The sequence below is a fragment of the Sus scrofa genome, chromosome 3 (genome assembly GCF_054392235.1).
Source record: "Sus scrofa isolate SSC_HxYL_T2T_F1_AM1 chromosome 3, Sscrofa_HxYL_maternal_Yorkshire_Landrace_v2.0, whole genome shotgun sequence".
In the NCBI taxonomy this organism is placed as follows: domain Eukaryota; kingdom Metazoa; phylum Chordata; class Mammalia; order Artiodactyla; family Suidae; genus Sus; species Sus scrofa.
The window spans coordinates 111186267-111210531 of NC_139385.1; the positions used below are offsets into that span (position 1 = coordinate 111186267).

The 24265-nt window shown below is 35.4% G+C and overlaps 2 long non-coding RNA genes across 38 annotated transcripts in view; one reads left to right on the forward strand and one right to left on the reverse strand.

Moving 5' to 3' along the window:
- The window catches only part of LOC146404854 (uncharacterized), a 1116837-nt gene that overhangs the window by 995357 nt on the left and 97215 nt on the right, over positions 1-24265 (reverse strand). The window lies entirely within an intron of this gene.
- LOC102165712 (uncharacterized) overlaps positions 1-24265 on the forward strand; it is an 846917-nt gene that overhangs the window by 702953 nt on the left and 119699 nt on the right. For 2 of the 35 annotated variants that reach the window (XR_014842134.1, XR_014842126.1), the window contains one exon: positions 19964-20006. The exons of the other annotated variants lie outside the window; for them this stretch is intronic. This is a non-coding gene — a long non-coding RNA (uncharacterized LOC102165712). Of the gene's footprint in view, positions 1-19963; positions 20007-24265 lie in introns of those variants that run through there. 35 annotated transcript variants of the gene reach the window in all.

Here is a 24265-nt window from a genome sequence, read left to right on the forward strand (position 1 = left end):
GTTGAACCATCTTTGTAAACTTTGGATTAATCTCATTTGGTCATGGTGTATGATCTTTTTTATGTGTTGTTGGATGAAGCTTGCTAAAATTCTTTTAAGAATTTTTGCATCTATATTCATCAAAAATATTGGCCTATAATTGTCTTTTTTGGTGATACTTTGGTTTTTTTTTTTTTTATTTTCCCACTGTACAGCAAGGGGATACTTTGGTTTTGATATTAAAATGTCTTTGGGAGTATTCCCTCCTCTTCAGTCTTTTGGTAGAGTTTGAGAAAAATTGGTTTATGTTCTTGGTGTGTTGGACAGAATTCTCCTGTGAAGCCATCTGGTTCTGGAGTTTTGTTTGCTTTTTTGTTAAAAATCCTATTTGACTTATAGTGATTGGTCTGTTCAAGTCATCTATTTCTTCACATTTTGATACTATGTATTTTCGTGAATAAAGATGACAGAATCTCAAGTTACTTTGAAAAATAAATGAAATTACAAAGGTGCTTGCCTGAAAGAAGCCTCTAGAGAATGAAAAGAAGGCCAAGTCTATAGGTGGTTAATTAGTAAACAAATTTTCCCAGGTCAGTGGAGATGATAACAACTCCAAAATGATTTTCTGGTCATGCGTGTGATAAATTAGAATTTGGAATAATCTTGTAGTAACCATTGTTATGTTTCTAATTGACATTTAAAGCAGAAACTCATAAAAGTAAGGTTTGAAACTATCCTAATGATGAAAATGAAGCAATATGAAATGTAATTTTTCTCTTTCTTGAATATGAAGTAATAATTATAGTAATAATGATAGAAAAAATAACCTATCATTTCATTAGTTATGACACTTGAGAAAGCATGAAGACAAAGGTTTGTTTTTGTTTTTGTTTTGCTGTGTTTTTTTCCCCTCTAGTGGGTGTAGGTCAATCCTCAGAAAGACTAAGATATGGTGGATTTTAAATTTTGTTTTTTTAAGTCAGAAACACATGAGATAGATAGTTACATTGAGAAATCTAAGAAACAGTTAGGTTCTTCAGATTTCAGTGTGCTTCTAAAGAGTATTTTTAGTGACAGCACTGTTTTGTGTTATTTGAAACAGCTGTATGTCTAAACATAGTTGTTTGCTTCATGTCATCAAAAATATGGTAAACATGATAATTATATACTCAGCCCTAATTCTAGAATGTCCTACTTTTCACTTTATCAAAAAATGATTTTGATATTTCATCCCACAGTTTATGCAAACTGACACACACCTGTGATAAAAATGTCCTCATTTAGTGTTTAGATATAAACAGAATAAAAGAAATACCTCATCCTCTGAAAGGAAGGTGTCTTTTTCCTAAGATAAGTGGCATGTCTTACCATTTTCTCTAATTACCCATCTTATTCCACATTTAAAATCATGTTGCATACATTTAGGTAATAAACTTTTCCTTTCCTCCTGAAATATTGCCATGATACTACTAAACCTGACCTTGAATATTCTTTTTTTTAAATACTGTACCAAAAAGTGCTCTTTTCATCAATTAACAATAAATTATTTTAAAATTATTACAAACAAAAGCAAATCCATGCAGAATATTGTTTTTATAATTGTGAAATAAGAGGGAAACATTGAACAGAAAAGAACATAATTAAGTGTAACATTAGAATTCTTAAAAGCATGTATAGTTTTATTTATTAAATTTAATGTCAGTGTTCTCGTGTTATGAATTACCAAACTTTAAAGGGGTTTTAGTTTGCAACCAAGCAATACTCTAATTTTTGTTCAGAGGAATAGGTGAAAAAGTAATAATAACTTTGTCTGGAATTGTCAATATGATGAGGATTGAGCCATGATGGCATTAAATTTAATATTGATCAAAAACCCTTGATCATAGATGGGCAGTTTCAAACAGGAAATACCTGAAAATAAAAATAGTATTTGACGTAAAATGTCAATAGTTTTATATGAAATGACTCAATGCAATATGCTTGACTAATTTTCATCTCTTACAATGCCAACAAGGTATAACATAATTTGTATAAATTACTTAAAAACTTGTCAGTGTCTCTGACTAGAGATCTTCGTAGAATGCAATAGAATAATCACTTTTAAGAATCCTGAAATTGTCAAGATACTTTGGAATCTGTGTACCCAAGTGAGGCCCTTAGAGGAGTTTATTGTACCAGCTGACAGACTGACACAATTGAGATGAAAAAATTTGTTTGTTGACTTCAAAAAATAAAGCAAAGATTCTAAAACCTGCGATGGGCAGTTTTACCTCTTCTGTTATACAGAAATGTGTGACAAAAGGCAAGAGTCTAGGGATTTGGAAACCTGCCACAGGGAAAACAACCAAAAACCAAAATCGAAAACAAAACATCTATTGTCAGAAATGATACTGAAAGTCAAAATTTCTTTGTGAAAAAACATAAAAAAATGACAAGAAACAATTCCACAGTCTGTAAAACTCCAGATTAAAAAGTTTCCAAATTATTAGGTCCCCAAAGAAAAGATTCCCTAATTTTAGGGCTGAAGAATTTTGTTTACTTTTCACTGTTAGCCATACTCAACTTAATCTGATTTGGAGATTTTCTTACAATTCTCTGTCAACACTTTATATGCTTAAAGCATCACTGCTATAAAGAAATAGTATTTGGTGAATTGTTTCAGAAATATGCTTTCTTTTTTGAATATTAAAATTTTATTGAAGTATATTTGATTTACAATGTTGTGCTAATTTCTACTCTACAACAAAGTGATTCAATTATATGTGTACACATATCCATCTTTTCCAGATTCTTTTCCCATATAGGTTTTCACAGAATTTTTGGTAGAGTTCCCTGTGCTATACAGCAGACCTACATTGACCATCCATTCCATATAAAATAGTGTGTATATGTCAGTCCCAAACCCCTAATTCATTCCTCCCTCTCTCTCATCTTCCCCTTTTAATAACCATAAATTTATTTTCTAAGTCTGTGAGTCTGTTTCTGTTCTTCAAATAAGTTTATCTGTATCATTTTTTAGACTCCATATATAAGTGATACCATATATTTTGCTGTCTCTTTCTGACTTACTTCACTTAGTATGATGATGTCTAGGTCCATCCTTGCAAGATCCTTGGTGCTTTCATTTTTATGACTGAGTAGTATTCCATTGTGTGTGTGTGTGTTATATATATATATATATATATACACATACACATATATATATATATTTGTATATATATGTATACACACACACCTCACATCTTTTTTTATCCAATCCTCTTTTGATGGACATTAGGTTGCTTCCATGTCTTGGCTATTATAAATAGTGCTTCAGTGAACACTGGGGTGCATATATCTTTTCAAATTATGTTTTTCTCCAGATAGAGGCCCAGGAGTTGGATTTCTGGATCATGTGATAGTTCTATATTTAGTTTTTTTTTTTTTTATGGTATTTGTCTTTCTCTTTCTTTCTTTTTTTTTTTTTTTTTTTATTTTCCCACTGTACAGCAAGGGGGTCAGGTTATCCTTAGATGTATACATTGCAGTTACAGTTTTTTCCCCCACCCTTTCTTCTGTTGCAACATGAGTATCTAGACAAAGTTCTCAATGCTATTCAGCAGGATCTCCTTGTAAATCTATTCTAGGTTGTGTCTGATAAGCCCAAGCTCCCAATCCCTCCCACTCCCTCCCCCTCCAAAGAACCTCCATACTGTTTTGCATTGCAGTTGTACCAGTTTACATTCTTGCCAACAGTATGGAAGATTCCCTTTCTGCACACCCTCTATAGCATTTATTGTTTGTAGACTTTTTGATGATAGCCATTCTGACTGGTGTTAGATGGTACCTCACTGTAGTTTTGATTCACATTTCTCTAATAATTAGGGATGTTGAGAAATATGCTTTCATTAGCTCCTACATGATTTCAGTTCTGGAGACTGCAGAGGGACAAAAGTTTAAGCTCCATAGCAGTCTTTTGAAGTATATATGTATCTTAAACAGAAATAGATTTGATATATTAATCTGTAGTAATGTGAATTGTCTGTTTTTTGATAAGAAATAGATTTATTAAGATAGGATGCTTCTGAGAGATGAAAGCAGGCAGGAAAGGAGGTTCTGCCCCAAGGCTTAGGTGGGCTACAGTTTTATCGTCCAAGGGCAGTCTGAACTGTGGTTTTTACAACACTAAATATAGAGGTTTACATTTTAATATTTCCAAGCAATAGCAAGTACCAAATTTATTTCATAAACTTAAATTCAGCATTTATCTTTCTTACCTATTACTAACATGTAAACATTTTTGTTATATATGGAAATTACTGTTCAGAACATTGAAATAATAACTAAAGTTTGTAAAGGACATAATTTAATCTTTGTGGCTGTAAATGTGCTGCAATTCTCACAAAGTTGATGTTCTAACATGACATGATTTATGACGTGACAGTTTGAAAGGGCACAATAGTTTTTTTCTGTAAAAATATTACTTCAAATTTATTAAAACATCCCACTCCCTCTCACTCCCCCTTGGCAACCACAAGTCTGTTCTCCAAGTCCATGAGTTTCTTTTCTGTGGAAAGTTTCATTTGTGCCATATATTAGATTTGAGATATAAGTGATATAATTAAAAAGAAAACTGCTTACTTATCAATTCAAATTATCCCCCAAACTGCTTACCTATCAATTCAAATTTTCCCATTACTTTTGCAAGGACATTAATTTTGCAAGGACATTACTTTTGCCTTTTACCAATGACATATATGTTCCACTATAATAATCATATATCATTTCCTAGTGTGCCAATTTCTGGTAAATACTACTTTTGATTGAAGCATTCTATTCATGCAGTGTTCATGAAGTGGGGGTGGGGATTTCTGTGTAGAACATCGTTTCACTTAATGAAAGAAATATTTGGCTATGTTATTTCTACCTTAATTTATATCCCATTATCTTTTTAATTTTTTTATTAAAGTGTAGTTGATTTACAATGTTGTGTCAATTTCTTCTGTACATCAAAGTGACCCATAGTGTATACACACACACACACACACACACACACACACACACACATGTTCTTTTCTCATATTATTTTCCATCATATTCTATCACAGGAGATTGGATATAGTTCCCTGTGGTATACAGTAGGACTGCATTGCTTATACTTTTGTGTCCTATTCTCCTAGTATCTATTCCACCTGCCACAGTCTCTTCTGGGCCACCAGGCACCTAAGTTCCTCATTCTTGCTGATGCTCTTACTGTATCTTGTAAGGAATGAAACTTGTTCATTCATCATCTTACTTTTTAATCCTTATGGCCATCTAATTTAGATGGTATTCTTTATCTCTGAAGCTAAATATAAACAGTCAAATACAGGATGTTGTTTGGAAAGAAAGGTATCTCTTGATTGGCAAAGGCAATGGATAAATGCATCCACATTAAATATAGAGGCAGGGACAGTGGCCTTGGCCTTGAGAACTTGAGAAAGTGGAAAGGTTAAAAGATGAAACAGGAAAAAGTTTGTTGAAATACTAAGCAATGAGTACTACAAATGTTGCTAAGAAGGTATAACATGTCTTTGATAGCTATTTCTGAGAAATGCCTCCTAAACCTAATTATATACTTTTCCTTTCTTTTCCGACTGAAGGGGTGATTAGGAATAGAGATAGAAACGACAGAGATACAGACATAATTTCCACAAAAGATTACTTTGTGCAGTGAAAAGTGAAATGTGTTATTTGTAAATGCAAATTGAACTTACCTCATCACAGGGACATAAAATTCATGGTGTTGCTATAGTTCAAGGTTTGTTCACTGAGCTGCCTTGACAATATTCACCTTCTGTAAATCTCTAAAAAATATACTCAATCCTCAGGCAAATGCCTTACACATTTTGTTTTACAGGAGATCTTGGTACAAGCCAAAGAAAAGTTACCTCTTGAGTCTTGAATAGGGAACATAAAACAATATATATGGACAATCAGAAATGTAGTTGTATCACAGGACATTTACTTAAATGAAATGAACTTACGTAATAACAACACAAGGGACACAATCATAAATATAGTAGATTCAGCCAGCAATTATGCTTAAACAGAGTGTGCTCTGGGAATGACTGCAGGATGGGAAATCCAGCTTTCCTTTTTTTGGTCTCAATACTGGTACCAACATCATTGAGAGTGATTCTAGTTCTTCAAAACGTATAAGTTTGTTTGTTTTTTTTTTAAATCAGATGGATTGTAAATTCAAACCAACCATCTCATCCAGTATTCATGTGAAGGAAAAACAAAACAAAATAAAAATACCCTCTCTCATCCAATACTGGAGAAAATATGGCTTTGTCAGACTGAATTACAAATATGTATCTCCCACAAAAAGTTGGGCTAGGTGACTGTCAAGGCTCATTCTGACCATGCATGATTTTCATCTTTTGAGCTGATTTTAAGACCTATTCCTAGGAGAACTTATATACTGATATTCCACATGGTAGTATAGGTTCTGAGGAATTCTTAAGGTTGTTTTGAGGGCCATAGAGTAAAAAACCACTCTAAAAGAAAAAAACTGTCAACCAGAAGGACCAAATCTTTTCAGTACTTTATTACTAATAAAATTCCTAATAATATGTGCAGAAACCATGATGCTGAAACACTGCATTTGCAAACAAGCCAATGGTAGAGATATGCTGTTATATATTTAACTGCATTGAATTCATGCCTACTTTTTAAGCTTCAAGCTTTTGGACATTCTTAAGAAGACACATTAACATTGATATTATGGGACAATCAATAATGAGAAAATTACCTGGTTTATGGTGTTCATTTAAGTGATAATGACCTAGGCAATTCATTAAGATAATTTTATGAAGGAATATGCTGTGTTAACCTGGAATGTTCAAACTAAATTTTGGCATTAGAAATAGGTCCTTTCTGTGGAAAGGTTCATTTGTGCTGTATATTAGATACCAGATATGAGTGATATCATATGGTATTTTTCTTTCTCTTTCTGACTTCACTCAGTATGAGTCTCTAGTTCCATCCATGTTGCTACAAATGACATTATGTCATCTTTTTTTATGGCTGAGTAGGACTCCATTGTGTATATATACCACATCTTCCTAATCCAATCATCTGCTAGTGGACATTTGGGTTCATTCCATGTCTTGGCTATTGTGAACAGTGTTTCAATGAACATGTGGGGGCATGTGTCTTTTTTAAGGAAAGTTTTGTCTAGAAAAATGTCCAAGAGTGGTATTGCTGGATCATATGGTAGTTCTATGTATAGATTTCTGAGGTACCTCCATACCCTTCTCCATAGTGGCTGTACCAGCTTACATTCCCATCAACAGTGCAGGAAGGTTCCCTTTTCTTCACACCCCCTCCAGCATTTGTTATTTGTGAACTTATTAATGATGGCCATTCTGACTGTGTGAGGTGGTATCTCATGGTAGTTTTGATTTGCCTTTTCTAATAATCAGGGATGTTGAGCATTTTTTCATGTGCTTGTTGCCCATCTGTATATCTTCTTTGGAAAAATGTCTATTCAGGTCTTTTGCTCATTTTTCCATTGGGTTGTTGGTTTTTTTTTTGCTGTTGAGTTGTATAAGTCGTTTGTATATTTTGGAGATTAAGCCCTTGTCAGTTGCATTGATTTGAAACTATTTTCTCCCGTTCCGTAAGTTGTATTTTTGGTTTCCTTTGCTGTGCAAAAGCTTTTCAGTTTGATTAGGTCCCATTGGTTTGTTTTTGCTTTTATTTCTGATGCTTTGGGTGACTGACCTGAGAAAACATTTATAAGGTTGATGTCAGAGAGTGTTTTGCCTATGTTCTCTTCTAGGAGTTTGATGGTGTCTTGTCTTATATTTAAGTCTTTAAGCCATTTTGAGTTTATTTTGGTGCATGGTGTGAGGGTGTGTTCTAGTTTCATTGCTTTGCATGCAGGTGTCCGGGTTTCCCAGCAATACTTGCTGAATAGACCGTCTTTTTCCAATTTAAGTTCTTGCCTCCTTTGTCAAAGATTAATTGACCATAGGTGTCAGGGTTTATTTCTGGGTTCTCTATTCTGTTCCATTGCCCTGTCTGTATGTTTTGATACCAGTACCACACTGTCTTGATTGTGGCTTTGTTATATTGCTTGAGTTCTGGGAGAGTTATGCCTCCTGCTTGGTTTTTGCTCCCCAGGATTGCTTTGGCAATTCTGCGTCTTTTGTGGTTCCATATAAATTTTCAGATTGTTTGCTCTAGTTCTGTGAAAAAAGTCATGGGTAATTTGATAGGGATTGCATTGAATCTGTAGATTGCTTTGGGTAGCATGGCCATTTTTACAATGTTAATTTTTCCAACCCAAGTGCATGGAATATCTTTCCATTTCTTTATATCTTCTTTAATTTCCTTGATTAATGTTTTATACTTCTCAGCATATAAGTCCTTTGCCTCCTTGGTCAGGTGTATTCCCATGTACTTGATTTTTTGGTGTGCAAATTTAAAAGGTATTATGATTTTGTATACCTTTTCTAATATTTCATTATTAGTATGCAGAAATGCGACTGATTTCTGAATGTTCATCGTATATCCTGCTACTTTGCTGAATTAGTTGATCAGTTTTAGTATTTTTTGGGTTGAGTCTTTGAGCTTTTCTATATACAGCATCATGTTATCTGCATACAGTGACAGTTTTATCTCTTCTCCTCCTATTTGGATGCCTTTTATTTCTTTTGTTTGTCTGCTTGCTGTGGCTAGGACTTCCAATACTATCTTGAATAGAACTGGTTAGAATGGGCATCCCTGTCTTGTTCCAGATTTGAGTGAGAAGGCTTTCAGTTTTTCTCCATTGAATATTATATTTGCTGTGGATTTGTCATAAATGGTTTTGTTTATGTTAAGGATTGTTCCCTCTGTACCCACTTTGGTGAGTGTTTTTATCATGAATGGATGTTGGACTTTTCAAATGCTTTTTCTGCATCTATTGAGATGAGCATATGGTTTTTGACTTTTCTTTTGTTAATGTGGTGTCTAACATTGATTGATTTGCTTATGTTTCCTCAGAAAAGAAAATCATGGACTTGGAGAATAGACTTGTGTTTTCCCGGGGGGATGGGAAGGGAGTGGGAGGGATTGGGAGCTTGAGATTAAGGGATGCAAGCTATTGCTTTTGGAATGGATTAACAATGAGATCCTGCTGTGTAGCACTGAGAACTATGTCTAGATACTTACAATGGAGCATGACAATGGGATGTGTAACTGGGTCCCCATGCTGGACAGCGGAAAAAAAAATTGTGTTGGGGGAAATAACAACAACAAAAAAAGACGAAATACGTCCTGTGGGACCTATTTCCCATTGCAGTACAGCGGAAATGAATCCGACTAGGAACCATGAGGTTGTAGATTTGATCCTTGGCCTCACTCAGTGGGATCTGGCATTGCCATGAGCTGTGGTGTAGATTGCAGACGTGGCTCAGATCTGGCATTGCTGTGGCTCTGGCATAGGCCAGTGGCAACAGCTCTGATTAGACCCCTAGCCTGAACCTCCATATGCCACAGGTGTAGCCCTAAAAAAAAAGACAAAAAGAGACAAAAAAAAGAGAAAGAAATAGATCCTGTAGGTCAAGATTTAAAATCTTTGAGAGTTACAGAAACTGATCTTTGAATTTTGAAATATTTGTTATTCCTATAAAATTTTGGACACTTCTAAGCCAAATACAACATACCTATCAAATTGCTGTAAAAAATTATAAACACAGCAGAATGTAATGAGTGCATAAAAACATGAGAGTTCAGAGAACTTAATTGATTGGATGTGACAAGTAGGAAATTTATTTAATTTCAGAAACTCCTGGATGTTATTTGATATCTTCAATATTTAACTATTAATTATAAAGCATCAGATATCCTTGAGAGTAATTGTGGGGCAGAGGGTATAAGACTGAATGAGTTAGTTGTTCTAAAATTTTACTTTCAAGATTTACATAAAATATTTCTCCTTATATTTTTTCTCATTTATAGAAATACGTTAACCTGTTAAGTAAAATGTTTTTGCCTAGACTCATCTACATTGTAATATTATACTCTTCATCGTTAGTGATGCCAGCTAGCCACACACAAAGGGCATCTCTGTGTCAAATACTTTTAGTACTTAATTTTCAGGCCAGGAGAGACAAAGATATCTATTGACCTTGAAAATTAAAGACAGATCCTAGAATGACAGTGTAAAAATATTCCTTTGCATAAAGACTGGAAATTCTAACTAATGCAATTAATGCAAAACTTAAAAAAAAAAAACAAACCCAAAGCATCAATAACAGCAAAACTCCTTGTCCTCTGAACTGTTGCCCAAACCATTAGTCCTCTTGATACTCATGTGAATAAAAAAATATTCAAGGGAAAAGTAATTACCAGAGTATCAATAAGACTACAATGGCCATTATTGTCCCTTCTGAAAGGATATATTTGGGGCTGAAAAGATGTGGAGTTCCCATTGTGGCTCAGCAGTAATGAACCCGACTAGTATCCATGAGGAGGAGGGTTTGATCCCTAGCCTCACCCAGTGGGTTAAGGATCCTGTGTTGCAATGTCCTGTAGTCTAGGTTGCAGACTTGGCTTGGATCTGACATTGCTGTGGCATAGGCCAGCGGCTGCAGCTCCAAGTCAAAAACTTACATATGCTGCAAATGCAGCCCTAAAAGGACCAAAAAAAAAAAAAAAAAAAGGTGTGAAAGACAAGATCCTCTGGGAAGGCATCTTTAAAGATGTCTTTTAACAGTGATCGATAGCCCACTGTGACAGTATTCTTTGTGTTATTATACAATTCAATTTTCAACTGAAAAAGCTTTCTTGCAGCATTCATAAAATAAAGGTAATATTACTCTTTTTTTCAACTGAAAAAAAATTTTTGCTTCATAGTAGGCCTTTAGGAATCTTTAAGGGACCACGTTTTATTTAATGAGTATTTAATTATTGAACAGTCTGTGTAGTACAACTACGTGATATTTTTACAAGCTGATTATGGTTGTATCTTTTTTTAAGTAGATAGAAAATATGCCAGAAGTATCTGAATTCTTAAAAGGAAAATGGTTTTGCTTCATTTAAGCCGAGAAAGTGGAATAAATACACAAATAATATAAAAGAGTGAACTTTTCTTAAGTCTATTGTCGGATGAGCTTATGTTATCATGAAAATATATTATTCAGTATTTTATTTTAATACTTTCAAACTTATCTTTGAAACAGCTAAGATAATTACAAATCCATTTATTATTATAGATCACTATGGTCCAATACCACTTAGGATATTACAGAATATGCTAGAAACCCAGGGTATTTTGATTTCAATAACATTTGCCAATCATCTCTGAAGAGTATATCCACTTAAAGTGTGGTACAATTACTTATGATTCAAAACGATGGTAGGGAGTTTGAAACTCTGGAGAAATATACAAGCTATGTTTAGAATGTCAACAGAAGAAATTTCTCTACTTAATTCTGAAATAGTGAGAAATATCATCATGGTTACAAAGACGTAGTGATCAAGCTCCTTAATCATCCTAAAGACACTCTCTGCTTTGTGTTGAATAGTAAGAAACCCTTGAAGTGAACTTCTCAAATTATGTATTTGATCACTACAAAATACAATATGATTTTACTTTTAAATCCTATCAAAATGGGCTCTTTAACTTAATTTCACTATTCTCTGGGATGAAAGCCTGTACAATAATATAGTTTTTATTTACAGAACTTTCCCCTTTAGCATTCTGTGTGATGGGTCTGCCTTTGTTTTCAATATGGCATGAGAGCTGCAAGAAAGTATTTGCTCATATTTCTGCACAGATTCACACAAAAGTAATGGTGTTATGACAGAGGCAGATTATATGGTTTTTAGATTAACTATAATAAAAATTAATGGTGTATTTCCAAAAACATTTAAAATTGCAGTTCAGCCAAATCTTCCACATATTTAAGGTATCCACTATTTGAGCCTTCATGAAAACATGTATACTTTGTGTCATCATCAATGAAGGAATGTGTCTTAATAATGTGATAGTACTTGTCTGTTTGTCACTGTTCCTTTTCCAGGATGGACAGAGTTAATCAGCACTGCTAACATCCAGGGAAAAAAAAAATACTGCCTTCTCAGAGGGTGGGGGAGAGTTATGATGGAAAATAGAATGGCTAAGGGCACCACTGAGATTTTTGCTCTTGTAGATATGTCGTATTTCTGCTGCCTAGAAGGCTCTACTCCTGACGCTCCTCCCTCTCTCCTTTCTTTTATTTCAACCAGCCCATTCTAACGCTCCTTCAGGTTTCAGCTCGTGTGTTTTATTAGAAGAGCTTTCTAAAGACTTCCACTTAAATAGTTTTATAGTATCTGCTGCGTGACTATCAGTGAACTTTACTGGGTTCTCTAAATGTTTACTTGCTAGTCTCTCTCAATTCATCATATTTCTCAAATTGAGGAACTGTATTATTTTCCTCTAGCTGCTACAATTAATTACCTCGGATGCAGTGGCTTAAAAGAAAAATCCATTTATTATCTTAGAGTTCTGGAGGTGAAAATTCAGAAATGGGTCTCGATGGGCTAAAAAATCAAGGTAATGGCTCCCTGGAATTCCTTTTGGAGGCTTTAGGGGGGAATTTGTTCTTGTATTTTCCAGATTCTAGCAGGTGTCCCAAATTCCTTGCTCATGGTCCCTTCCTTAGTCTTCAAAGTCATTAGCAATTTCAAACTCGTCTTTGACACTGACCTCTGCTTTTGCTGTCACATCTCTTTCTCTGACTCTAAGCTGCTTCCCTTTCCATTTATAAGTGCCCTGCAATGATAGTGGAACCACCCAGATAATCCAGGATAATCTCCCATTTAAAAATCCTTAATAACACCTGCGAAGTCCCTTTGCCATGTAAGGCGGAATTTATAGAGTCCAGGTTGGAGAATATAGACATCTTTGGCAGGGGCGAGGAGGTAGGGAGGCCTTTATTCTAACTACCATGGGCACCATGTCAATTTTTTTACAAATAAAATCTGGGGTCTAGTTGAATATGTGACATGTTACAGATGTTCAGTTAACTTCTACATGTTCATTAACACTAAAGTAGGTTAATACATGAATAAAGACTGTCTTACACAATGTCACTCAAACAATAAAGTTCCACTCAATTCACCATTTCCACTGAAATATTTTCAATGCAATAAAGACCTGTGTAGAGGGCCAGCAGTGTCATAAAATACAAAATCCTTTGGTAGCTCCACTCTGAAGGAGCTCAGGCACCTCAGAATGGTGTTGTCCTGTAGGAAATCAACACATGTCATTGCTTTCAGTCCATTCAAAAGAAGAGCTCTTTCTGTTCTAAGGGGAATGATGCCAGGGATGTTCCCATTCTTCTCATTTTTGGTGTCTGCCCTATTTTTTCTTTCTTAGAGGTTTCTTAGCTATCGTTTTATATCATGATTTTAAAAGCATATGGCACAAGATTATTAAAATTTAAATTAGGATTGTAAAGCATTAGTGTTTTATACACCAAGGCCACTTTACCTGACTAATCTTTTCTTTTTCAAATTGAAAATATATACTTCATTTTCCAACATGCCTACTTTGGAGTCTAACCATATTCTCTCTGTTACCTGAAAACTCCACTTGTCTTTGGGTCCGAGTAACCAGGAAACCAGAAAATTTCATGAGTTGTGGGGCATGGTAAAGGGCTTACTGGGGCTTAGAGAAACAGATGTAGCAGATAAAATTCTCTGTATGCCTTGATACACTAAAAAACATTTATGTCAAATGTTATTTTTTTATGAATGTATGTGTTTGTTTATTTCACAATCCATCAGGACAGAGGGATAAGTTATTCCATACCACATTATTATTACAGTTCTGTGCAAAGCCCATCCTCTTTTTATTAATTGACTTACTGTTACTTTCATTCCTCCTGTTTTCCTCCCCTATTGCCTATGACTGTAAAGTGTTTGATTTATACTTTTGACTTTAACGTGTACTTTAAAAAATTATCATCACCACATTTTACTATGTTTTTGCTTGTAAAGATTATAATTTCCATGAAAATATTGTATTTTTGCTTTTTTCATTTAATGCTGGCTTTTTAATAGCTATCTGTGTTACAGAGTTGTTGGCTTCTAATCGCTAGATAGCATTTCTACAGTGTATGTCCACTATATTTTTCCTTTTTATTTACGTAGAAATGGGCTCATTTATGGTCTTTAACTATCTACTTGAGTAAACACAACAGTGGATACTCTTGAAAGTCTAGTGTTATAGATTTGTATGAAAATTTCTTTTTTAATATGAACCCTGAGGTAACATTGATATGTCATTAATTCCAAATCCAGTAAGCACTAGGGAGCTTTTCAGTATGTCTGTGCCTGTCTGCTCCCTGCTAGTAGTGCTTTTCATGATGTCCTCGTCAACATACAGCATTCTAATATTTGCTAATAACTGAGGTAAAAGTAGTATCTTACTATTTTAATTTTGCATTCCTCTGATTATCAATGTATTTGAGAATTTCTTCAAATGCAGTTATTAAGCATTATGTCTCTCTGTGGATTGCCGTGTGACATTCTCTGTCCATCTGTCTATTGTGTTTAATGTTCTCTTTTGTTTATTTCCTGGATTGCTTTGTTTATCACAGATATTAATCACTTATTAGTCTTGGATATTACCTTTGTCTCATTCTTCCATATTTATATGCTGGACTTGGGGAAGTTCAGGAACTCAAGGGCTAAAATAATGGAAGGGAATAGATTATGAATAAATTATCACCTTCATTTTATGACATTGAGAAGAAAAGCATTTTTCCCCCATGCTTGTAAGTACTATGTGGTGGCTTTGGATTGCGTTAAGCGAATGAAGTTGAGACGAACTTTTCCAGAATATCCTTGTCTTTGGATTTGATTGTCCACAGGAAAAAAAAAATCATAAGGTTGGGAGGGTGGATGTGAGACAGCAGTTACTTCTACATCAGTGTAGGGGGCCAAGAACTGTGATAGGTTATGTGTTTGTTGATCCGTTGGCTCACTTTGTAGATGTGGAGCAACACTGGCGCCTCCAAGTCCTCCAGAACCAATAGCATCATCTTCTAAACCTTCTCCAAAGTCTCCTGATAAGTTTCCTTCTTCAGCTTCTATGTAATTTGTGAAGGTGATGTCATTTCACCTGCAAGTTACCTGCCTATCAAGGGGGAAAGCATCTTGAGATAAATGTGGGTTCCAGTTGCCTATAGTTGTTAGGCTTTTCCATCTAGATGGTCTTCACATCTGCCAGCTTGGCAACTTTAGACTCAACACCAGCTACAAAAGCGATAGCTTTAAATAGACTTCTCCTGTTTCCACAATGGCATAAAAGTGAATCCTTACAAGTTCTGTATTCCACATCACTCACAGGTTTTATGCTTCTCTGACCAAATTCTGCCTGATACAGTGTGTGTACAATAAGATGGAAGTATACACTCATATGTATATATACAAACACAGAAATTTACTTATCACTAATCAGACTTGGGATATAATTCTCACCAGGCAAAATATGCAGGCTTGTTTGTAGAGGCAGATCATTTAGTAGAAAATAGATTCAACTATGTTAATTATACTCTTCAAGAGTAAGCATTTTTTAACCTATTTTAGGTTATGGACCATTTTGGGAATCTGATAAAAGAACCTGTGGTTCCCAGATGCACCTAACTGCAGAATAGAAACAGACTCACAGATGTGGAGAACAGACTTGTGGTTACCAAGGAGGAGTGGGGAGTGGGATGGACTGGAAGTTTGGGGTTAGTAGATGCAAACTATTATATTTAGAATGGATAAGCAAAGAGGTCCTGCTGTATAGAGAACTGTATCCAAGCACTTAGCACTTTGATACAACATGATAGAAGATAATATAGGAAGAGGAATGTGTGTGTGTGTGTGTGTGTGTGTGTGTGTATAAAATGACTGGGTCACATTGCTGTATAGCAGAAATTGACAGAACATTGCAAGTAAGCTATAATTAATTTTTTAAAGAACTTGTGGCTCTTTCTCAAAAAAAGTACAGTGTTTTGTATACCACTTTAGAATGTTCACACATCTTCTGAAGCCTGTCAGTATGCCAAAATCATTGAGGGGTTTGTGAATCTCTGGATGGAAACTCCTTTCCTAGACCAAAGGACAATTTTTGTGTCTTGATAGGTTAGTCCATACCTGGTTAGCTCATTTCTTTAGAATCTGGTTCTAATGTGGATGAGGTCACATCTCCAACCTACGTATAATCCAAATGCCTTAGCTTTTCCAGCTAACATGGGTCATATATCTTTCCCATGCGTGCTATCAGTTACAAGCAGGATTTAGTGAGAACATAAGAATGGCTCAGTGAAAATTTATTCCTACTACTATAATTAACAATTGAAACTTCTGCCAGTGGTGATCGATGGTACCATCTTGTACTCAAGGTAACAAACTCCAAAATTAAGGTCTGGACTTGCTTTTGAAGCCAACAGTTTATAACAAACAGTTAAACTGTCCAGTGTTCCTTGATAAATTTCTACTATTGGTGTTTCTATAAGACTACCAGTGTGCACAGGTTTTGGAATTCTGTCTATCACTGTAGAACAGCCAGCAAACATGGCCAGTGGCAAGGGTTTGGTAATATTTAGCAAAATTTGGTTAAGGCAGATTCAAACTTCTGATTTTCCAAGCCATGAGAGAACAAATAGACACCAGATATTGATGTGAGGAGAACGCATCTAATTAAAATATTTCCTGATAACTTTTCTGTGGAATAAAACATTCCCCTTTTTAAAGTGATGAACAATCACTTCTGATGAAAAAGATGAATACATTGCACACCCCTTAATTGGTTAAAAAAGACCACATAAAACATGGGTATGCCCAACCTAATCATTCTAATTTCTAACTTTAAGCTATCTCTAAGGACTTGGAGTGAGACAGATAATGATGCTAAGCTCCTAGAAAATATTGAGATCTCCTAAAGAAGAGCTAATAAAAATTGATTACTTAACCGTGAGTTTACTTTTCTCAAGCTTCTCATAACATCAGTGTTCCCATCAGGTTATCAACAAGGGATTCTGGGAATATGAGAATAAAGAAATTGCTCCTTAAAAAAATTGGAGTTGATTTTTCCCTTTTCACTCTGTGGATATATCAGACACACCAAAAGTTTTCTTAGGCCTCAATATACTCTGAATTTTGTATGTGTCTTATTTACCCTTTCCTCCTAAATGAGAAAATTCATCTCACCTTATTTTGAAATGCTAGGGAACAAAAGGAAGGGAGAATGAGAGGTGACATAATGGATACAGAGTTTATTGGGGGGGGGATGAAAAAGTTCCAGAACTAGTGGTGATGGTTGTGTAACCTTAATTACTAAAAACCAGTCAAGTGTGTGTTTTAAATAATAAATTTTATGGTATGTCATAGTGTGACCAGTCACTGAAGCTTGACTGAGACCGATTTTATCACAGAAAGTCCTACATTCCAGGAAACCTCACAGTCCTGGGCAAACCTAGACCATCAGTCATCCTACCTGTTAACAGGCATTAATCATTTTCTAATTAGGGCTTGTATGTTTTTTGTATTTCCAAAAACATTTCCATTTTCTCTATTGCAAATATCCTGCCTATTCCCCCCCACCCCCTTACTCCTTGTAAAGAGGAGGCAGGACCCTTGTGAGCACTTGGCCTCATGCTCCTTAGTTCAGTAATTTAAATGCTGCGATAATTCTTTTCATCACAGCTTTGGCCTAGAGTCAGTCAATATTTGAATACATGAATGTATTTAACTGACTGATTAAAAAAAATGTTTCCCAAAAAGATAAGAAATGAGAAACATATTAATTTTTTTTTGAAAGAAAATAATTCAAAGTTTCACTCTTATAGTCACTGAAATTCAAATGTCCTTTCTTGTCTGCATCTGCTTTAGAAATAAAGACATAATGGAAATGTCTCTTCACATCTTTCAAGCTGGAACAGATCCTCTCAGGGACCACAGTAGATCTTCGTTATGAATGCCATTCATTTCTAAGTTTGGGGTTTCACAGCACCACACAGACTGCAAAGTATGAGCTAAGTTATGAAAGACTTATCCCCAGTGTCACCATAACTCACTTGTGTTTTCTCTGCTCTTCAGGAATGCATGGAGAACACAGTTTTAGATTGTCACCTCTGATTCTGTCTTATGTCCAGAAATATGTAGAGGCATCCCATTTTTCTGAGATCTTCAGTTCTTCTATTGCAGTTAATGGAGCCAATTATTAACCTTGACAATGATTTCTTTGTATATCTCCATCATGGTCAGTCCACTTCAGAAGATGGAAGGGGAGGTCAATGCACCCCACTGACTGTAGTATGAAGAGCATCCACTGAGTGCCAGAGCTTTTCATTAATTATCATGTGTAATCTTCACAATAATTGCCCCTTTAAACATGGAATAAACTATTAAAACTGTGACACAAATAAAGAAAATAAAGCCCAAAGTGATTAAAATAATAATCCTAAAGTCACAATGAGCCAAGGTGGATGAATCAAAATTCAAGACCTGTTTAGCTTGACCACAAATTCCATGCGCTTTCTGCTACACTGTAGCTGGACAATGAGCTACCTGGCTAGGATTTGAAGGAATCTCTACCACTTTGATAATTAACCTTGCTTCTTTTTGATTAAAACCCTGCTGATAGTATCTCTTGCCTTGTGCAATATCTAAGTAAAACCTCAAACCTAGTTACTTAAACTCACATGCAGTATATACAGAAGTAGAAGTATGGGTGCTTCTGAAAGACGGAAGTTTTACTCTCACAGTGTGGCTCAAAACCAGCCCTAGAAAACTCACCACTATTTGCCTATCCATACTTACCTATTTTATTTTTATCCAAAGCATGTATGACTTTCTGACTGGCCACTTAATTTATTTTTTTTCTTTTGCTTATTCTCTCTCTCCTGACCCCAGTATGTAAATTCCATGACAATAAGGATTTTATCTGTTTGGTTTCTTGCTCAATCTTCAGTGTCTAAAGTGCCTGGCACTCAGTGTGTATTTTTGAATGAATGAGACAGAAAAGTGAAACACAGTGGAGTTGTATCTAATGGGAAATTAGGGTAGAAAATCCTTTTAAATAATAGCACATCTGCAGAGAGATGTACTGTCTCTTATTAAAGCCAACAAGTAGTTTTCCCTCCAGCACTGAAATGGTTGAATGTTTCTTTCATTGGACTTGATTTACTAAAAGTATAGTTACCCTAACACTGAAAAAGCTTATCTTTAAAAACTGGAATCACAATAATCATAGAATTCCTCTAGTTTAACACAGATACATGAAGTTCTCCACTTGGATTATAAGGAGAAAGGCTCCTTCCTAATCCAGCCAGACATCTATACAAATGGTAAAATACCTCTGCCCCTAGAAGAGTGAAATAGAGTGAAGATCCTTGCTAGCCAGGCATGAAATCTGGACTAATTGAAAATCTAGCTTCCCACCTAGAGTACTACTTCATGTTGCACTGGAGCACCTGTAGTTATGAGTAAAGTCTGGGAGTGGATGGCAGCACTATCTTGCATTTTTTAGAGCTTGGAGGGTGGCACTGCCATGACATTTATTTTTTGGTCACTGGGGAATGGCACTGCTCTAATCATTCCTCATTCAGCTAAAGGTCAAGACGCATATCAAAATTAGAAAAAAATAGTCCCTCAGATTTCTGTGCACTTTTGGATTTGTCTTTCCATTGCCAAGTTAGTTTTCTTTGCTGTCCTAGTATATTTGCTCTAGCAGTAACCAGACCATCTCAATTCACTGTCAGTTTGGATGTTGTGTATCACACCTGTTTGGCTTGATATCCATGAGAGATATTCCAAGAATTACTTGAAGCCTTATGCTCTGAGTTTTTTTATCACATCATAATGTACTCAGGAGGATGACGGGTTTTGGCAAATAGAAGGACGTTTTTGTTTGCAGATCATCTACCATATGAATAGAGAAAAGCATTAAAAACTTATGTCTGTTTTAACATTTTCTCCTTTATTCCAGGGAGAAATAAACAAGCCAAAGGAACACATTTTCAAACCTTAAGGTACTCTCTAGATCATTGTCTTTAGTGCTAAATAGTTACAATGGGTTTAAGAAGGTCCACAGATGGCATGGGCATATCTGAAGCATAAACAGAAAAAATAGGGAAAAGGAAAGTATGGCCAACCATCCTGGTTTGCCTGAGACCAAAGTTTTTCACAGGAAGTAGGGCTTGAAGGCTAAAATTGGGAAAGTCATAGGCAAATCAGGATGGTCAGTCACCCTAGAGGAGGAGGTAAGAAGGAAAGAGAGAAGATGGTGGACATTATTAGAATTCCACCAAAAAGTAATTATGTATTCATGCACTTAAACAGTGTTTTCTGAGCATCTGCTATAAGCCCAAGCCCTGTGCTAGTGGAGAACCTTAACTAAGCCTCAGGGTTCATAGAGTCCTCTTGTATACTTGAATTTGAGAACCTAGACCTGAGTAGGAATCTAAATATCTTACAGTCAAAACCAACCTGTCCTGATTTATAAGAACAGAACTATAAGACTTGGATGTTTTGAATGGCAGATGCTCTTAGAGTAAGACCACTCTGTCAGACCCCAGTTTTCCTAAGAACTGTCCTGTCCACTGAACCAAACCATCCACTTTCCTGTCTTCCATCAGCAGCTGCTTGCATTTCAGACCATGCCAACCCCTCCCCAATCATATTCCATCTGTGCCTACTCAGCATGTACATTTACATTCTACTATATCTACATCACTTTCTAGGTGTCAGATTGAATTAAAACCAATTATGGGAAATGAGAATGGTAATTTACAGAAGAATGCTGACTTAACCTAGTTACAAACAAAAGAGGAAGAACACACATAAAAATATGTACATTGAAATTTTGTGTGTATACACTCAGGTTAATCCTGCATATTTCATCTCTCAAGACAGGCTACTTTCTACTTTGTATCATAATCATTTGCAGACATATGCTGTATCCTTTTGAGAGAAGGGTCCATAAACCATCTATATTTTTATCCCTAATCTCAGCACTTTCCCTGGTGCCTTGAACACAGTAACTTCTCTATAAATGGTTGCCAAGGAATAAATATAGGAATGGAAACACATATTTCTCAAAGTCAGCCAGTTTGGGCAACTGCCTCCCTTAGCTCAAGGACAACTAATTTGACCTTGATTTGAAGCAGTCTCATAAAAATGGCATTTGGCTTGCTAAATGCCTACATGTTTGGGACTTTTTAAAAAGCATTTATGGCTCTGGGGTCTGTTCTATTTATCTTTTCCATTTAATATAGCTCTTACTGATGTGGACCAGTATCTAATGTCACAGAAAAAAGGAAAAGAGTTGAGAGAACCTTATTTGGAAGCTCATTTGCCAAGTAAACTTGCTTTTTGTTTTGTTTTTTCCCCATCATCCAGTACTTGTACATATTTATGAAATTTTTACTCGATAAATATGGTAAATAAGGTAAATATCACTCATGTGGGATCCAAAGGAGAAGGAAGACCCTTACAGTGCTTGGAGGCTAGAGGTGTTTACTTTAATTCAATCAAAAGGGAAAGTGACTTTTAAGTGTTGGAAGCTTAGGATTTCTGGAGATGGCAAATTGCTTTTGAAATTAGAATAAGTGTAGAAATAATTTTCCTCATGCCTAGGAGAAGAAAGATCAACCCCACCATACATTTAAAACCTGAGTAAATTTTTCTGGATTGTTTCCATTCATTCATTAACTATTTCTCTGCCATGAGGTAACATCAGGTCATCAATTCTTATAAAATTCAAGTATGTTTACCAGGCATCTTTCAAATCAACCAACAACCTATTCTCAATATTAATCTAAGTAGAGGACTTGTTATTTGTAAACCTTATTTCTAGTGTGTTCATTACTCTGTGGTTCTCAAGTTCACCTTGTAACAAGAAGTACTTGACTTCATGATTTCCCTACCCAGCAGGAACCAGAGATCTTTCCCTCAGCTGTAGTTGAGACCACTCTCAAGGAGTTATTTTTCCATTTTCTCTACCCCCAGGCTTCCTCTAGCTGTTCAGACAGATGGCTTAGAGATTGAATTCTCTCTTATGTATCCCTCTGCCTTCAGAGAACTTTTTTCCCCTTAACTCATTCTGCATCCAACTATAATGTCTCTTATTCTTCAAATGGACAACCACATGAAAAGTGAGATAACTCTTGACACAGAGTTGGTGCTATTATTAGCTAGTAATAAAGTATTATTAGGAGCTGGAATGCTATCAGATAAAGCCAGTCTTCAGTTTGCCACATATTTTTGAGTTAGGCATGCTGCTACCACACTTAATGATTTCTATCAAAAACCTTTGATGAAAGTAGACATGTAAGCAAACTGCCAATGAAATTATTTTCTTTCATTAATCCTTGATGTCATATAAATTGATTATTCAACCAAGAGAGTACTTTAAAAATGTATTGCTAAATTTTTATTAATTTTACTTCTCACAATAAATGTTTACTTTTGTGTAAATAGGTGAAATTTAAAATCCCTGACTAGCCAGAACACATGGGATCAAGTCAAAACATTTGTATCACAAAAAAACAGAAATTGAGTGGATGATTTCAATCAGTTAAAATGTGTTTCAGCCTGGAGTTCCCATATGTGGCTCAGTGAGTTAAGAACCCAGCTAGTATCCATAAGGATGTGGATTTGATCCCTGGCCTTGTTCAGTGGCTTAAGGATCCAGTATTGCTGTGAGCTGCAGAGTATGTTGCAGACATGGCTCGTATCCCACATTGCTGTGGCTGTGGTGTAAGCTGGCAGCTGCAGCTCCAGTTCAGCCCCTAGCCTGGAAATTTCCATATGCTACAGGTGCAGCCCTAAAAAGACAAAAAATGTATTTCAGCCAACCATGTTATTCCAAAGCAATTCCCTAGAAATAATGTTTGTCCATATGCTTTCTAAATGCCTTGGCACTTAAAAATTTAAAGGGTTATCCAGGAATAATTGGATAGTTTTATCACTTCCCTCTTCAAACCTCAAGCTTTCCCATTGTATCTCCAATGTTGTAAGACCAATATCATAGGTTCAGTTTATTTTTTTGCATTTAATTTATTTATTTTTATTAAAGTATAGTTGATTTACAATGTTGTGCCAATTTCTGCTATATACCACAGTGACCCAGCCATGCATTTATATACATTCCCTTTCTTATGTTATCCAGGAGACTATCCAGTCATTGCTTGTCCGCTATAAATGTAATAGGTTGCATCTACTAAGTCCAAACTCTCAGTCTATCGTACACCCTCCTCCTCCCCCTTGACAACCCCAAATCTGTTCTCCATGTCTGTGAGTCTGTTTTTGTTTCGGAGGGAAGTTCATTTGTGAGTGGTTCAGTTTGAAATGATAAAAAACAACAGTAGTTATATAGCATTTCATCATGGGACCATCAAAAAATGGATAAGAGGAGGCAACACTCCTAAAGGGTAGTATTTTTTTAAGCTCAAAGTACAATACAAGGTCTCATCCAAAGTAACTAGCGCAGAACAAGTGCTTTTTTGATGGTTAAGACCATGACCGAAAGTGCTGTATAATTTGCAGAAGTGAGCATGTACCAAAAAACACTTAAAGGCACTAATTTCATTTCCTTATAAAGCACATTCTACGTTGTGTATGATTTTCCAGTTCTATGGAACAAGAAAAGCACATTGAACGGAATTAGGGACATTTCTTTTTCATCACACAACTAACTTTGAACACCAGTTCTCTTGGTTATAGGTTCGTATCCTTGAGCAAGTCATTTAGCCTGTTTGAAACCTACTTCCTAGGATACAGTTATGGCACATAATTGCGATAGAGAACAAAATAGATTATTTCCCTGTGGATAATTATATCTAATTTTTGAAAGTATTTGAAAGCAATATTTGATGAAATGATGATCATATTATCTGTATTTCTAGTTCTTGAATTGCTCTGCTTAATTTTACTAAGATTTTGATAGTACATGACAAACTGCTTTTATTTGCCTACAAAAGTCTTAGTAAAAATCTTTTCAGCCCCATCATTCTGATTTCATTATGGCCATGGCTCTGAATCATAAGCTTCTCTGTTTTGTTTTTTGTATATTTTAAGATAATTTTCATCTAAACATTGTATGAACCATGTCACTGAAATCTAATTAGTAGATCACCTACGTTAGCAGCATGTGCCTTTATCTCATTACTCCTCCTCTGTGAGCCATATGTCTGCTTCCAACATCAATCTTTCTATGTGATTATTGCAGCAAAGAATGTATTTAGTTTTACAGTGAATGTCTCACCTCTTTGCAAGGATTTCTGTTCTT